Source organism: Castanea sativa, chromosome 12 (genome assembly GCF_040712315.1).
Source record: "Castanea sativa cultivar Marrone di Chiusa Pesio chromosome 12, ASM4071231v1".
NCBI classification, from domain to species: domain Eukaryota; kingdom Viridiplantae; phylum Streptophyta; class Magnoliopsida; order Fagales; family Fagaceae; genus Castanea; species Castanea sativa.
Genome location: NC_134024.1, coordinates 42527979 through 42541519, shown reverse-complemented (window position 1 = coordinate 42541519; position 13541 = coordinate 42527979).

Below are 13541 nucleotides of genomic sequence, written 5' to 3'. Positions count from 1 at the left end.
TACTGGGAGTTATCAGGTTAACTTTGTCTAGGTTTGTTGCACACAATGTTGTAAAGGAGAAGACCACAACAGATCTAATGAAGGCTTTGTCTGGTATGTATGAAAAGGCGTCAGCAAACAACAAGGTGCATTTGATGAAGAAACTATTCAATCTGAAGATGGTAGAGAACCCATCAGTAGCACAACATCTGAATGAATTTAACATTATCACAAATCAATTGTCATCTGTAGAAATTGATTTTGATGATGAGATCCGTGCACTGATCGTTTTGGCTTCTTTACCAAACAGTTGGAAGGCAATGAAGATGGCAGTAAGTAATTCTATAGGAAAAGAAAAGCTGAAGCACAATGACATACGAGATTTAATTCTGACTTAGGAGATTCGCAGAAGAGATGCAGGTGAAACCTTAAGACCTAGTTCTGCCCTAAACCTTGAGTCAAGAGGCAGAGGTAATGATAGAAATTCAAATTGGGGCAGATTAAAATCTAGAAATTCTAATTGGAACAAAAGTAAATCTAGATCAGGCCAACAAGTACAATACTGGAACTGTGGGAAAACAGGTCACTTTAGGAGGCAATGCAAAAGTCCTAAGAAGAAGAATGAAGATGATTATGCTAATACTATAATAGAAGAGGTATAGGATGCATTACTTCTTGTAGTAGACAGTCTACTTGATGATTGGGTTTTGGACTCAGGAGCTTCATTTCATCCCACTCCACACCGAGAAATCATACAGAATTATGTTGCAAGTGATTTTGGTAAGGTGTATTTGGCTGATGGTGTAGTCTTGGATATTGTGGGTATGGGAGACGTCTAGATATTGTTGCCCAATGGGTCTATTTGGTTACTGGAGAAGGTTCGACATATTCCTAACTTAAGGAGGAATCTGATTTCTATTGGACAACTTGATAATGAAGGGCATGCAATACTATTTGTTGGTGGTACTTGGAAGGTTACAAAAGGAGCCAGAGTATTGGCTTATGGAAAGAAGAGTGGTACTCTATGTATGACCTTAAGTCCAAGAGACACAATTGCAATTGCTGAAGTAAGTACTAATACAAGCCTATGACACCGAAGACTTGGTCACATAAGTGAGAAAGGGATGAAAATGCTGCTGTCAAGAGGAAAACTACCAGAATTGAAGTCCATTGATTTTGACATGTGTGAAAGCTGCATCTTAGGAAAGCAGAAAAATGTGAGCTTCTTGAAAACTGGCAGGACACCGAAGGCTAAAAAATTGGAGTTAGTACAAACTGATTTGTGGAGGCCTTCTTCGATTGCATCACTTGGAGGTTCAAGGTACTACATCACTTTTATTGATGACTCAAACAGAAAGGGATGAGTTTATTTTCTGAAAAATAAATCCGATGTATTTGAAACTTTTAAGAAGTGGAAGGCCATGGTTAAGACAGAAACAAGTTTGGAAGTAAGATGTTTGAGATCAAATAATAAAGGAGAGTACATAGATGGAGGGTTCAGTGAGTATTGTTCTGCACAAGGAATTAGGATGGAGAAAACCATTCCTAGGACACCACAGCAGAATGGTGTGGCTGAATGCATGAACAAAACTCTCAATGAGCGTGCTAGGAGTATGGGGTTGCATGCTAGACTACCAAAAACTTTCTGGGCTAATGCTGTTAGTGTTATGATTAATGCCCTTAAATCCTATTGTATGATGCTATGTGTGATATTATGTATGTTATTATTTATGACATTATGTATGACTTAATGTTGTGTTTAATAAAATTATTTTATTATTATCTAAAAAATAATAGTAACATGAATATTGGGACATTATTATATAGTCCATGGGATGCATTGTATGTGATTTAGTCACAGAAGATGTAAATCAGAAGTTCCTTGTAAACTCAAAATGTAGTTCGTAGTCGGTGATGAAAATTGGGCATTTCATCTACGAAGACTATAACATATCAACTAAGATGATTTGTCTTGATCATGGAAATAGAGATTTCTAGTTGATATGTTTTAAAAGTTAAAACATATTGAACAGGACCGGTGTGAGATTTATTATTCTCCTAATGACTGTCAATTGAATAATAAACTCACGACTTCTATTTGCATGAACTCTTAATCCTGAGAGAATAATGGACTTGATCATGAGATGTAGGTTGCTTTGATATATCAGGAGTAAGATCTAGGGTTACGGTTAAAACCTCAGTATGTTGGGCAACCATATTTAGTGTTAATGGAACATATATTCTCAAGATAGAATTCATAGTCTCTTAACGGAGATACAAAATATTCCATTGAGAAAAGTTTAATGGGTTTGTTATTTAGAATGTTAGGCCTAACTACTTTAGTAAATAGTTACTAGAGTATATATTTATGAAATTGGATTTCATAAATATATAATGAATAACTTAAAGGATTAAACTGGGTACTCAAGGATAAGATATAGTAATTTACAAAGTAGCAGTCTACATTCATGACTTTGTGTTACTACGAATATTTCATGAAGGGGTTGCATGTACAATAAAGTCTTGGGATATAATTTATAGATAAGGTCTAGAGTGCAACTATATTTATATAGTGGTATTAAATATAGTTAATGGTAACTTTGGACTTGTCAAGAGTTGACAGAAAAGCCCAAGTCCCATTGGAGCTAGTGTCTTATTGGTCCCTTTTGGTCCCACTCCAAGCCATACACTTAAGCCCAATTGGAAAGGCCCAAAAGGCCAGCCCAATTAGAATAATTGGTTAGACACAAAGGGAAAAACATACAGAATTTTCTATAGAGAATTTTTGTAAGAACACTATTGTAAAGTGGTGTAAGAAGTGTTAGACACTCCTTGACATTCTCCCTTTGGAATTGATTGAGAGTCCACACATCTTGGGCGTTAGTGGAATTGGAGTGAAGATTGAAAGTCTCCCCAAGCGCTATTGATCTTTGTTTTTGAAATTCACCGCTCCAAGGTACACTCTCTTGTTCTCATATTTTGAAACTTATATAGCACATGTTAACTTTTATAAATGAAGTAGATCCGTTGTTTTTCCGCTGTACACATGCATATTTCCATCAGTTAGCACTGCAGCTTACCTGATAAACCGAGGACCATCAATTCCCATGGAGCTCAGACTTCCTAAGGAGGTTTAGAGTGGTAAAGAGGTAAAATTTTCCCATTTAAAAATTTTTGGTTGTGTTTCTTATGTTCATATTGATTCTGATACTCGTTGTAAATTTGATGCAAAGTCTAAAATATGTTTTTTCATTGGCTATGGTAATGAGAAATTTGGCTATAGGTTTTGGGATGAATAAAACAGGAAAATTATTAGAAGTAGAAATCTGATATTTAATAAACAGGTTATGTATAAGGACAAATCAATTGTAGTGCCAGATGTTATAGAGATAGATTAAAATAAATCTGAGTTTGTCAACTTAGATGAATTGACTGAAAATACTGTCCAAAAAATGGGTGAAGAAGATAAGGAGAATGTAGATTCACAGGTAGATCAGAGTACACATGTAATTGAAGTCCGTAGATCTTCCAAGACGATTAGACCTCCACGGCATTATTCACCCGCTTTAAATTATCTCATGTTGACTAATGGTGGTGAGCCAGAGTGTTATGATAAAGCCTTGCCAGATGAGAGTTCAAGCAAGTGGGAGTTAGCCATGTAGGATGAGATGGATTCCTTGTTGGGGAATCAGGCATGGGAACTGATTGAATTGCTAGTAAGAAAGAAGGCTTTGCACAACAAGTGGATATACAGAATAAAGAATGAGCATGACGGTAGCAAACATTATAAGGCCAGATTAGTTGTTAAATGGTTCTAGCAGAAGGAGGACATTGACTACTCAGAGATATTTTCTCTAGTTGTGAAGATATCAACAGTTGGACTCGTACTGGGAATAGTGGCCGCAGAAAACTTACATCTTGAGTAGTTAGATGTGAAGATGACATTCCTTCATGGTGACTTGGAGGAAGACATTTACATGATTCAGCCAGAAGGGTTCATTGTTCAGGGACAAGAGAATCTAGTCTGCAAACTGAGAAAGAGCTTATATGGCCTAAAACAAGCTCCTAGACAGTGGTACAAGAAATTTGACAATTTTATGCATAGAATTAGGTTCAAAAGATGTGAAGCTGATCATTGTTGCTATGTTAAATTTTTTGACAATTCTTACATTATTTTAGTGTTGTATGTGGATGATATGCTTATTGCAGGGTCTAGCATTGAGGAGATTAATAATCTAAAGAAGCAATTGTTAAAACAATTTGCAATGAAGGATTTGGGAGCTGCAAAGCAAATCCTTGGTATGTGAATCATTAGAGACAAGGCTAATGGTACATTGAAGCTTTCACAATCAGAGTATGTGAAGAAAATTCTTAGCAAATTCAACATGAATGAAGCTAAACCAGTTAGCACACCCTTAGGTAGTCATTTTAAACTAAGCAAAGAACAGTCACCAAAGACAGAAGAAGAAAGGAACTATATGAGCAAGGTGTCCTATGCCTCAGCTATTGGCAGCTTGATGTATGCTATGGTGTGTACAAGGCCAAACATTGCACATGTAGTAGGAGTTGTGTGCAGATTCATGAGTAGGTCAGGAAAGCAGCATTGGGAGGCAGTCAAGTGGATTCTGAGATATCTGAGGGGTTCATCAGATACATGTCTTTGCTTCACAGGTGCAAGTTTGAAACTGCAGGGTTATGTAGATGCTGATTTTGCTGGTGATATTGATAGTAAAAAGAGTACTACTAGGTTTGGGGTTGTATTTACTCTAGGTAGTACAACTATATCTTGGGCTTCAAATCTACAAAAAATTGTTACTTTGTCTACTACAAAAGCTGAGTATGTTGCAGCAACTAAAGCTGGAAAGGAGATGATTTGGCTACATGACTTCTTAAATGAATTAAGTAAGAAGCAAGAGATGGGCATTCTATATGGTGACAGTCAGAGTGCAATTTTTCTTACTAAAATTTAGCTTTCCATTCAAAGTTGAAGCATATACAGACAAAATACCACTTTTTCCGGTACCTTGTTGAAGATAAGCTAGTAATACTTGAGAATATTTGTGGATCTAAGAACCTAGCAGACATGTTGACTAAGGGTGTCACTATTGAGAAGCTGAAGTTATGTGCAACTTCGGTTGGTCTTCTAGCTTAAGGATAGGAGGATGAGTTGCAGGGATGAGGGATTTTTTTTTGGAAGATAGCGGCTGATAGTAGTGATTGAACTAGTCTCCAAGTGGGAGATTTGTTGGGTTTTGTGAAGCCTAGTTATGTTTGATCTAGTTGATGACCCAACTCGACCCGAATAATGTTACGTGGTTTTTTAATGAGAGATTTTCTGAGACTTAGTCCATAGAACGGAGGCTTGGGCCGAAAACATTTTAGCCCGTTTTGTAACCCATTATGGATCCTGTGCGCAGGACATATATAGAAACCGTGTTTTTGGTGATTAGGGTTTAGTCAATGTATCTTTGAGAGAGAGAAAAAGTTGTACTGCTGCACTTTGTATTTTTCTCTGATAATAGTGAAATTTCTGCAACTCCGTAGACATAGGTAAATTGTCGAACCACGTAAATATTGTCTTGTGCTTATAGTTATTTTTCTTTAGCATGTGTTTTTTCTATTTTTGGTTTCTCATAGGTTGAAGAATTTTGTGTTAATTGCCTACATTGTGGAGCTCAAGTTTGGTCACATGACCTGTTACGTTGTCACATCCAACTCCACTCCATTTGCAACAATCTTCTTCAGCCTTCCATGAAGAGAGGTAGTCCGTACCACTGCTAAAGCCTTCTCCAAACATGAGAAGAGCTTCATGCTCACTGTCCAAGCACCGAATCACGCTACTCATCAAACTGAACTCTACGCATTGAAGCCCAATGATGAGATAAACAAGTAGCTGAATAAAGTTACTTCCTTGAATCATCATGATCAGGATTGCACTTGAGATTTCCAGGTTCCAGCACTAAATGAAAAATAGCTTACAAATGTTTGGAACAAAGGAGAATGAGGGAGAGGAGAGCAAAGGTGGCTGAAATATTCAACTCTTTTGCACTCTTAAACATGTGAATAGAACGTAAACAACTCGGTTTTTGTTGATTCGGACCTCTACTTTTGTCTTTTTCCCACTTTTTTCTTACATTTCGCTTTCTCGTAATAAATCGAAAAATATCTTATAGTTATAATACTCGTTCTATTATTGTGTTATAAATATTCACCATTTATGCAAACATATTCGTAGTTTAAAACTATCATACATCTTTGGTACGATGGTCATTTTATAAGTATAAGTATTTATGGAATGTAAGAATAAGGACTGGAGTTCAAGTTTTCAAGAGGAAACTTTACACACCTATATATATACTTAGATTAAGTTAAAATATAATTCTATATATATATATATATATATATATAAAAAGTGAAATTAAAAGTAAAAAATAAATATAAGTAAAATAGTAAATATGAGAGCATCGTTGCCTTCTGTATTATTTGATACTCACACTGTCACACATCCAAAACAAATCTTTCTTACAATGCATATGGGGAGAAGGAAGGAATACTGTTTGAATTAGCGTAGGACGCATATCGTCGTGAATAGTTCTTGCTAAAATGATGCATTCCAGGATGAACAGTTCGTGTGATTTATAATATTATCTGGGGGTGCACCTCACCCTATAGTCCAACACACGCTTTATAGAAAAAGCTAAATCAACTTGTTTCACAAGTTTTTGACAAAGTCAGTCTTCTTCTTTTTCTTTTTTTTGGTGGCAAAGTCAGTCTTTTCATTTATTAAGAAGTGATGTTTTCATTTATTAGGAAGTGATGTTAAACCGTGTGCGACACACTGAAGAAGAAGAAAAAACAAGCTAATCGGACTAATTTCCAAGCAATGGCTACAAAGTCTCTCTCTCTCTCTCTCTCTCTCTCATTAAATATAAATTTTGATAAATTTACTATTACTAGTTAGGCCAACACTTACAAGGCACGTGCTTGTTATGAAAAAAAAAAAAAGTAGTAATTAAAATTAATTTTAGATTTTATTTATATTACAAAATAAAAATATGAATTATTTGATTTTTAAAGGTTATATAGATTTACATTAATCAAAAGAGACATTAATTTTAAGAATTTTGATAATTATGTCGCAAAACGTTAATTTCATTTGCTTAAGAATTTTGATCAATCACAAAGTATGGGTAACTATTTAACATATAAATATTTATCTAACTATAATAGTTTTGTAGTACCTACTTGCTAAAGACAATGTATCTACTCTCTACAAACTTCTAAAAATGATAACAAATATCATCATTTTTCAATAATAAACAACTAAGTTTTGTTAAGAAATTTAAAATAAAATAAAAAAGATAACAAAATGCATGTATCATCGAATTTTTCATTAGATAAATTATAAGTTTTGAAAATTTAAACCTAGAAAATCAGCGTTCTTTAGATAACAAATAAAACACCCAATATCATCATTCTAACTTTCTAAGAATTTTTATCATTTAAAACTCAAAATATGTAAAGAAAATTTTTAGGATGTTAAAATTTAGTGGGAGTAATTTAGACATTACACAATAAAATATTTTAAGAATCATAAACTTTCATTAAAGTTTAACTGAGAGAATAACAGTATGACATATTGGCTCTTTTCCAAAATATTAAGGGAAAAATTGGTTAATTGTAAAGTTTAAGGAAAAATTGTAAACTACCTCAAACATAAAAGATGAAAAATGTTTTTTTCTAAGTTTTTGTTTTTGTGTGTAAAACTATGCGCTTTTACTTAAAATAGTGTGTAAACCCAAGAAAATTCTATGTGGAATGGTGAATTTTGGCTCAACAAAGTTTATTAAACCCACAAAAAAATTCTAAAAACACAACAAAATGACACAACATTTTCATAATACCTTTATTATATTTTATTTTAACTAGTAAAGAATTGACAGCTCAGCAATTTTGAAAATATTGTGACAACATCAAGATGTCTTAACATTTTTCACACTAAAAAATGTTATGTCCATGACATTTTCACAACAAATTATAAGTAGTAGGTTACTACAAGTTGTTATTGGTGGCAAAAAAGTAGTTTCATTGATAAGTTTAAATTAAAACCAATAATAATTTACCATATTTTATTTGTTATGAAAGTGTTGTGAAAATTATTGTGGACATAACACTTCTTTTTCACAATACTAAAAAGCGGCCAGCAAAACAGTGAAAGTTGAACAAACCAAAATTACTGTAGCGAAATTATTATAGCTTTTCTCATTCACTCTCTATATATATAGAAATATACATTGCACTTACAGTATAAATTTATATTGTAAACATATAAAAATTGGTGAATGTTGCACACATTTGCAAAATTTGTATAAATTTTTTTTTTTTGTGCAAATGTATATAATATTTGCTACTTTTTGTGTGTATACAATGTAAGCTTACATTACAAGTAGAAAGTAAACATATAAAGATCCTTTAAAAGAAAAAAAAAAAAAAAAAAAAAAAGCTCAAACCAAGTTGGTGAACTTGAAGAAATAAAAATAAATAAATAAAAAGGGAAAGAGGCAACTCACTAAACCAAAAATACTATTCATAAAGTAAACATATAAAGATCCATAAAATAAAAAATAAAATAAAAAACTCAAATGAAGTTGGAGAACTTGAAGAAAAGGGGAGGAAGGCAATTCACTAAACCAAAAATACTGTTCATAACACTATTTATGAGCCTATTCGCTCTTTTTATACGTAGAAAAAAGAGCACAAATCAATGACTGGAAAAATAATAACAACAACAACAACAACAACAACAACAATGAATTGTACATATTGAACAAACAAAAAGTACTGTAACTTTTACACATTCACCCAACAAGTGTCACAACATTTTCACAAAACATTTATTTTCAATTGTGGTTGGTCATAGTTTCATATTTTATTATTCTTATAAGAAATTGACACCTCAATAATTGTGAAAATATTATAAAATTTGTTGTGTCAGTATAACAATATATATGCGGGTTCTTATAAATATTTAAAGGAAAAAAAAGTACAAACAGAAGATTGAAAAAAAAAAAAAAAAGTTGTAGCTACAGTGCCACTTAAACAAACCAAAGCGGCACGGTAGCAACTTTTCCAAAAGAAAAAAATTCACTAAACCAAAAGGGCACTATATAGAAGCATGGCCTCTTTTTATATAGTTAATAGACGTTACATTCTCTTATTATATTATTTAAGTCATTAATCGAATAACTTAGCTTAGATTCTCACTTAAAAATTAAAACAAAGTTCCAGAGTTTCTCTAACCTAAGGCGGCGTGGCAACCCTAGGTTGGTAGAATACGTGCCTACTCTCGAAGTGAGGCTTTTGTTTTGGTTTTTGGTTTCCTGACCGGCGCGGCGTTGGAGTCTATCTCTAGTTGGCTAGGTATGGAGAATATGTCTGCTTTCTGGGAGTCTTTTTCGCTAACAGAGTCTGAAGGCAGTAAGTAGTAAGTACCAAGTGGACGATGATGGTCTTGAAGGGAAGTTTCTTCTTGCGGCACGGTTTTTTACGGGTAGAGTTCTGAATATTGAGGCCATCGCTTGCACTTTCAAAATACTGTGGCACACTAAGAAGGGCTTCGAAGCACGCGATATGGGTGATCACCGTGTGTTGTTTATTTTTTCTGAGCAGACTGATGTTGACAGAGTTCTTGCAGGAGAGCCGTGGTCGTTTGATAGGTACTTGGTTTCTTTGAAGAGAATTGGACGTCAAGCAAAGATGAAGGGATTGGTATTTGATAGTGTGTTTTTTTGGATTCAGGTATATGACCTCCCTATAGGTAGTTTGAAGTTGAGAGTGGCACAGGACATTGTTTCGGTAGCAGGGGAAGTCGTAAACTCAGGGGCAGCGGAGGAGGACTATGAAGGCAGCCACTTTATGCAAGTAAGAGTGAGGATTGATATTACAAAACCATTATGTAGAGGTAGAAAGATAGGACTGAGTGATGGCAAGGAAGGTTGGGTAAATTTCAAGTATAAGTGTTTGCCTAACCTATGTTATTGGTGCGGCTGTCTTACCCACCATGATAAGGAATGCTCGGTCTGGTTGGCAAGGAAGGGTACACTGCAAGGTAGTGATCAACAATTTGGATCGTGGTTGCAAGTGAACACCCCGAACCTGGCCAAGAAAACTATGATTCGGGTTGCTGGGTATGAAGAGGAGAAGCACGAGGATAATGAGACTACCTTATATCCGAAGAAGAGTGAAGGTGGGATGTGGAAGTTTTGAATACCATGCAAAGCAATGGGGACCGAGAGCACCATCGGAGTGATGATGATGAGGGTCGAAGTGCCAAGTTTGATGATGTGCACGTTCAGATGGAGGTACCAGTGGTGACGAAAGTGAATGGGATTCCTGATGTGAGTAATCTACATAGGTGCATGGATCCAGGAGACATTCGGGGCCCCACTAGTCGTAATTTCCAAACTTAGTTAGATGATATCGATGCCGAGTTAGCACGCTTCGATGGTGGGAAGGAACTTGGGAAGAAGGTCCGGGTTGGTAAGGGTAGTAGTACACCTTCAATAATACCAATGGAGTTGTTTTCCTTAAAGCATCCAAGGGAGGTGTCCAGTGAGAAAATGGGACTTGCTAATGATAGTAGAAAGAAACGGGTACTTGTGGTCAGAACTCAATCGGTGGAGGCTGATGTTCAGCCTTGTCGACAGGCATGAAAATCTTAGTTTTGAACTATAGAGGGCTTAGGAACCAGCGTGCAGTTCAAAAGCTTGTCAATATTGTGCAAGCACAAGATCCCATGATTGTGTTTTTGTTAGAAACATGGCCATCTAAGGAACATATGAAATGGGATGAGATCGGATTTTGTTTTGATGGGTGTTTTACGGTGTCTAATGATGATGGGGGGGGGGGGGGGGGGGATTAGCTCTTTTATGGAAAGCAAGGGTGGATGTTTGGGTGGATTGTTTTTCAAAGTACCACATTGATTCTATTGTGCATGATGGTTCGGAGAATGCTTGGAGATTGACTGGGTTTTATGGGGAGCCCGATATAGGTCATCGAAATGAGGGTTGGAATATGCTTTGAATGCTTAGTTCTAAACTGAAGCTACCATGTGTTTTAGGTGATTTTAATGTGTTGCTTGAGCTGTAAGAAAAGAGAGACGAGGCTCCTTGGGCTCATTTTTTGATGCAGAATTTTCGTGATGTGTTGGACCATTGCGGGTTTGTTGATTTGAGGTATTCTGGTCCAGATTTTACTTGGCATGGCAGGTGAAAGGGGGAGTGAATTTGGGAAAGATTAGATAGGGGAGTTGCTAATTATGAGTGGCTGACTCATTTGCCTACAGGTAGGGTGAAGCATTTGAATTGCCTTACATCAAATCATAGGCCACTTCTTCTATCCTTGGATGGGGATAATGAGTACCAAAGGTGGCGCAGGAAGCCTTTTCGGTTTGAAGCAATGTGAATTTTGGACCCTGAGTGCAAGGAGGTGGTAGCAAGGGCTTGGGATTGTGCTCCTAATGGTACTCCCATGTTCGTGGCAGCTATAAAACTTAAAAGATGTAAGAAACGGTTGAAGTCTTGGAGTAAGGTTCATTTTGGCAATGTGAAGCAGCAAATAAAGCAAGCAAAGGATCAATTTTGGCATGCTGAAGACGTTTTGGCCAGGATTGGGGATCTTGAGGAGGTTATTCAGATTAAGATGGAATTGAATGCTCTTTTGATAAAGAGGAGAAGATGTGGTAACAAAGGTTCAGGGTTCAGTGGTTGAAAAATGGTGATCAGAACACAAAAAATTTTCATGGGACTGCCACTCAAAGGAAGAGGAAAAATTTTATTAGGGGATTGTGTGATGGGAATGGAGCTTGGCATGAGGATGAGGAGGTTCTTTAAGCTATTATCACTGATTTCTAAACTCATTTGTTTACTTCCTCGAATCCATAGAATCTTGACAGGGTTTTGGAGGGGGTTGATGTTGTGGTCACTAAGAGTATGAGAACAGATCTAGAGAGGCCTTTTACTAGTGAGGAGGTGGGAGTGGCAATCAAAGAAATGGCTCTGCTTCAAGCCCCAGGTCCAAATGGTATGCCACTTTTATTTTATCAGATTTATTGGACTGATATCAGTATGGATGTTTCTCAGGCTGTTTTTTCTTATTTAAATTCAAGGTCTATCCTAAAATCTATCAACCATACCTTTATTACTCTAATTCCCAAAATTCAAAACCTTGAAAGGATCTTTGATTTTCGACCCATAAGCCTGTGCAATGTGATCATCAATAAGATGATTGCTAATCGCCTCAAGCCCATTTTAAATTCCATTTTATCTGAGACCCAGAGTGCTTTTATCGCTAATAGATTGATCACTAATAATATTTTAATTGCCTTTGAATCTTTGCATCATATGAAGAATAGTTTTACAGGGAAGAAAGGTTTTATGGTTATGAAATTAGTTATGAGCAAGGCTTATGATAGGGTGAAATGAGTGTTTCTTGAAAAAATTCTTAAGATGGGTTTCCCGGTGTGCATGGGTGGCTTTGATTATGGAGTGTATTACCACTGTCTCATATTCTATCCTCGTGAATAGGGAGCCAAAGGGTATGATAGTCCCATCTTGAGGTTTAAGACAAAGAGATCCGCTTTCCCCTTATTTGTTCCTTTTTTGTGCCGGGGTTGATTGCTCTTTTACGAGGTGCTGCAGTAAAAGGAGACATACAAGGTTTCTCGCTTTGTAGAAATGGGCCTAAACTAACTCATCTATTTTTTGCAGATGATTGCTTAATCTTTTGCAGGTCTACTTTAGAAGAGTGCAATAAAATTCAAGAGCTATTAGCTTACTATGAGATTGCGTCGGGCCAAGTGATTAATAAGGAGAAAACCACTCTTTGTTTTAGCAGGAATACAGATGAAATAACTCAAGAAGCTATCAAAGTGGCCCTCGATATCCTTGTTATTAGGCATTATGAGAAATATTTGGGTTTACCTTCTTTTGTTGGAAGAAATAGGTCGGCGTGCTTTGCTCAAATCAAAGAACAGATATGGGGTCGTATGCAAGGTTGGAAGGAAAAGCTGTTGTCTCAAGTTAGTCAGGAGGTTATGATTAAAGCAGTGGTCCAATCTATCCTAGTTTATTCAATGAGTGTCTTCAAGCTTCCGGTAGGCCTTTGTAAAGATGTTGAAGCCATGATTCAAAAATTTTGGTGGGGCAATGGTGATAGAAGGAAAATTCATTGGATTAAATGGAGTTCTCTTTGTTCTTCAAAATTAATTGGAGGCATGGGGTTTCAGAATTTCCAAAAGTTCAATAATGCATTGTTAGCTAAACAAGTGTGGCGTCTCTGTCATCGACGAGACTCCCTCATTTTTAAAGTATTTAGTGCTAAGTATTTCCTGAATGGTAATATTCTTAAGGCGTTTGTTTATCCTAAATGCTCTTATGCATGGCAGAGTATTCTTCAGGCACAAGGAGTTATTGAAAAAGGAGCTATATGGAGGGTTGGCGATGGAAAGATGATTGATCTTTGGCAACATAGGTGGCTGCCTGATTTGAATCATAGTAAGATCA